The following is a 5373-nucleotide window of genomic DNA, read 5'->3' as shown; positions in this document are numbered from 1 at the left end:
AAAAAAGATAAGATCTTTCTGAGGTTAGTGCCAAAGCTCATCTCTGTGGAGAAGAAAACATTCAAAAGGCTATTAAAATAAATGGGTGTATGCGGGATTTTTAGTTACTGTGACTCTATAGCATTTTTCCCATCAGTGGAAATAAGTGACCCATATCCTCACTAAGTACCCATAGCTTTTGAGGTACCATTTGAGCTGAATGGGGGCATAGCTGCAAATGGTGCAGACCATTGATTGGTCAGGCGCAATCAATACAGAATCATCGTAGAATGCATGTAGGGCACTACAGGCCCAGTATTTTTCTTAGTGAAAATTCTTCCACTATAAAAGTAATGGCTCTCTGGCCATTGGGTCACTCGCCACCTTTATAACAAATTCACTGCAAAATCTCATGCTCAGTAGTTCACCCTTTGAGGAAGACCACATGTTTTATTGTAAAATATTTTATCATGTTATCATTTTTTACACACTCCCATCACTAGCCGCCACCCCACCACCTCCTGAGAGCTCCTCCTACATTCAAGGGTAGCATTATGCAAAAGGAAACCGGCACTCGAAGTAGTTGACTGGATTATGGACTAGTTCTGGATTCGGATTAGTGATTCAAATTAGAAATGTAAACAGCACAAGAACTAGGAGTCTACACACGAGCTACAGATACGAAACAGAAACTATGAACACGAGGCGAGCAACGCACAGACAGCAGACAACACACGACAAACACTAGACAAAGGAACACACAAAAATTAAATACAGTGCTTATAAGGAAAACGTGTGCGTGAGCTCAGGGGTGTAATATGATGTGCACGGGCTGATGCGTAGCATAGTCTGGCACTGATTTCGGCGCTAATGTGACACATAGTTTGAACATTTAATCCAGTTTCCTATATTTTTGAAAGGGTACAAAGCTAAGCATTGTATGCTTTATCATACAATGATCTCTACTTTAATTATGTTTTTTTTTTTTTTGTAGAAGCAGGGACAGATTAATAAATCCTGGGCCCAGGGGCCTCTCTCCGCTGCTTGCTACTTTTGAACCAATGCATATTTCAATGCATATGTTAAGTCTTCTTTGGCCCATTTAAATTCTTTGTTTTTGTTTGTTTTTTTAATCTGACCCATTAGGGAAAATGAATATTCTCTGGCTTCTCTTTGTTTCTAAAGTTTTCTTTACACTGACAAATTTAGTGTGGATTTACGATTACTCCTGTTTTTTTCATCCACTTACAGTATGTAGCTCCAGTTAAAAACAGTCAGTGCCTAACTGACCTTTCATTAGTAACAAATTCAGACCCACTGACCATTTACATTAACCAGTTTATTTCAGATTCTGTCACTTTCTGTGTGGTTTAGCAGCGGTTAATCAGTCTAATCATTCACTTCAAATGTATGCTTAATGAGGGGCCCCCTAATAGGCAGGGCCTCTGTGGCTTGTCAGTAAACCATCAATAATCCTTCCCTATGTCGAATTTCATTTGTTGACAGCACACATAAAGAATACTGAATTCCAGTATTTATCTTCTGGGGTCAAAGGTAGACCAGATATCTCCTTGTGTGACTCAGTGACTGCAGGAAAAGAGCTAAACGGCTTCTACTGCCTCTCTGTTCTGACTTATGTACCCTCTGTAACACAACATATCTTTCTGATATAGCCTGGCATCCCGTTGATCCTCATTCGAGACACGCGCTGTGATGCTCAGTGTCAGTGAATTTGAGTGCTGAGTGTTGGTCACACCTGGTGAACAGCCTTTTTATATGTGTGTACATCTTTTCCTGCATGTCTATGCGTTTGGCTGATATGCAGGCTCTTCCTAATGTAGACATTTCATTCTTATCTCCTGATGCCGTTTAATGCCTGTGCACGCAGCATCCTCAAGTGAGCAGGAAAGAAGACTGAGAGAGAGAGAGAGAGAGAGAGAGAGAGGGAGAAGGCCTTCATTTTTCCTTCATGCTTTCCTGCTCACAGTTCAAGCTATCATCTCTCCTCTCATCCCTTTCGATTTCCTGTCGGTGCCGTTAATAGATTATTCCCCCATGTTTCCAGCAACACTGCAGTTGGGTCACATGTTGATGTACATGCCACCATTGTCTTTCCCTGCACTGATGAGTACCTTAGCATCGCATTGAAGCGTAGCTTGTTAATTGTGCGTATCAAGTGCTGTGTGTGTCTGCTGACAGTAGTGTCAGGGGACTGACACCGAGATGTTGTGTGTAATTGGACATCAACTCTGTAGTCCCCCTGCAAGAGACGCATGATTGATAAGATCGGACCTGAGAAGTCTGAGAAGCTAATGATCAGGTGAAAAAGGCCTTACTGTCTGTGAAAAAGTCACTGTTCTGATTCTGACACGAATTCACACAGATCTCGCGTGTCAACTTGACAAAATCCATTTTAGTTCACGTAATTGAAGCTGGTGCATGGTGGTGTAGCAGGTAGTGCTGCTTGCCTCATGGCTCTAGAGTCTGTGGTTCAATCCTGAGCTCAGGATACTGTCTGTTTCACATGTTCTCCATGTGTCTGTGTGGATTTCCTCAGAGTCCTCTGAGTGTGTGAATTTGTGTTTGTGTGGCAGCCTGACCGGTGTCCCATCCTGATTGAGTGCAGGGATAGGCTCCAGACTCACTGTGACCCTGGATAGGATAAAGAGATTACTGATGATGAATATTTGCCAACGTAAGCCTTTCTTGACTCATAAATTAGCTGGGAAGAAAACTTTATAGGAAAGTCATCTTTTTTTAATTAACTAAATTATATACATATTGTATGTTTATATACATACGATTTACACTGAATTCTGAACAATTTAAAATAAGCATTCCTTCCCTTCCCTCATACACGCCTAGCGAACAGGATTGGCCACAGGTGCACCGGTGGGGTGGCGTGAAGAAGAAGCGATGGGCAGCGCTTTAAAAACCCATTTAAGTGCACATTTCCGTGTGCCACAGTGTGAGACGGTGGCACCAGACTGAGGCAATTCTATCTAGCCCAGTGCTGCGGTGACAGCAGTCCCTCCCTCCTTTCTAACACTCAAGCAGCAGTATGTAGATGCATGCCAAGATCACACACTCATCCTGGATCTCCTACCGAAAAAGCTATCACGTTCTAAAAAGCTAAGCGTTCCCACACTCTGGAGCTCCAAGAAGGAGGTTGCACCTGTAGATGCTGACTTATTCATGTAAGCTATTGATGCTGCTTTATTATACTTCCTTCAATGGAGGCATTACAGATGCCACTATGTTTCTGTGTAGGTTGTCTTTACGCTTCAGTGACCCGCACATTTGGGCACAGGCCAGAAATTGATTTGTATACAGACAGGGTGTTTATCAAGACAGCTGGACCCTGCTGCTTCTCCATATGGCCTTGTATTAAAACAGAGGAGCTTGTCGATATTTCTTTCACCCGGCACACTGTCTTCCCACACTCAGGAACTATCGACCCTCCGCAACTGAGTCTGTGGGGGCGATGCAGCTCCTCCTGACAAAACTATTGCCGCTTCCTTTAACTTTGCTGTCAGTCTCCCCATGGAGATGATGGTGGGCCGTAAAACCATCACCGCTGTGGTAGGTTACTTTACAGAAGCATCAATACTTCAAAATGCTCTTGCACTACAACCACTGTAGACTGTATTTATTTATATACAGATCTGTGATCATGTTTGCCAGGGTCAGATCATCACTTTACAGACTCATGGCATCTGCACATACATATGGTAGCCACCTTTTCTGATACAGTACATCAGGAACTTGCAGAACATTTCTAGAACATCTTGTAAAAAACATCACCCGCTATAGTCACATGGGCAGCACGTTACATTAAGCTTCCCACAGCGAGAGTTTTATTCCTCTTATACTTACACCTATTTACCAAATAGTTGATTTCTTAAAGGTCATACATTATAGTTACATTTATTATTGCAGAACATCCATGTAATAATTTAGTTGTTCCCTCACCAGTCTCTCATTTTTCTCTCAGAGCTTCACCATATCAACAATTACACACTTTTTAAATCTGCTTACGTGTAAAGTCCACCATACAAGTCCCAGTGAATCAGCCGTTACTATAGAAACAATAAAGTATTAGAGCAAATGCAAGTGCATTACTGTCAGAGCTGCTGTTATAGAAAATTAATCAACACCTTCGGACCAATCAGATTTGAGAATTCAACAGTAACGGAAAATCCACAATGATCAGCTTGATCCAACACTTTAATGAACATGTTTGCGGTTCCAGTACATCAAAATTCATAACTGTATTAAATGCAAGTTTTAATATTGATACCTGGAGACCAGAGTTTAGGACGTTCTTAACATTTAGGACCATGCTGTTATTTAAATTTTTGCTCATTTATGTGGACTTACTTGTAGCCACGGATTAAAAAACATTAGTCAGTGCAGGTGGGTTTAGTTAACCGTGCAGCAAATATCAATTAATACTTGTTTTAACTTTGTTTACCTTTACATTTACATAACCTTTATATTTGTTTTACTAATAAAAGAATGACATTAAATAAATTTAAATTTATTTAAATTTGATGTTGTGGAACAGCTGCTGTTATAGAAAATTAATCAATACCTTCTGACCAATCAGATTTGAGAATTCAACAGCGCTGTGGATTAATGTTAATTAATGCAGTAAATAATGTTTTGTTAAGGAAACCTTAATATAAAACATTAACATCACATGATGGTAATGTTTTATATTATTTATTTATACGATTTATATTATGCATTCAGGTCAGACTCAATAGCCGTTATTTATAGCCAAGAGTTATAGTTTGACTCCACGTTGTAATTATCTTAAACTTGCCTAGCATTATATTTTACTAAATATTTCACTGTTTTTTACTGCGAAATAACAAGCTTGTTTTTCATATGGCTATGTATAAGGTAACAGCTGGGTCTCAAATGATATACTATGCATACTGTTTGTGCAAGTATTGTGTTCACGCTGAGGGAATTCAGGGGGCTGTGGATTATTATTAATACCACAGGGTGTACTAAACCCATAAACGGTTACAGCGGACATTCTGCATTGTAAAAACAGTGCTTGATTTCTGTGGACGCTGTTCTGACATGGGTCAGTGACGTGAGCTACTTTCCTGTTCAGTGTAAAATATCTGTAAGTGTTCCATTTACAAAACCCAAGTACTACATACTCAGGTACATAGTATATAATAAAAAAATTTATATCACATCACTGTTAAAATTCTTTAATCTGATTGGTCAGAAGGTGGTGATTAATTTTCTATAACAGCAGCTTTGATGTCAACTGCAAGTCAAATCACAGGTTTATATTAATGGGCTTGTTCTAGTACTTAACATGTGTATATCAAGCTTAACAATAAGCTGATTGAAAAATAAAACCTGTTGTTA

The sequence above is a fragment of the Pangasianodon hypophthalmus genome, chromosome 11 (assembly GCF_027358585.1).
Source record: "Pangasianodon hypophthalmus isolate fPanHyp1 chromosome 11, fPanHyp1.pri, whole genome shotgun sequence".
Classification (NCBI taxonomy): Eukaryota; Metazoa; Chordata; class Actinopteri; order Siluriformes; family Pangasiidae; genus Pangasianodon; species Pangasianodon hypophthalmus.
Note: the sequence above shows the minus strand (reverse complement) of the source record.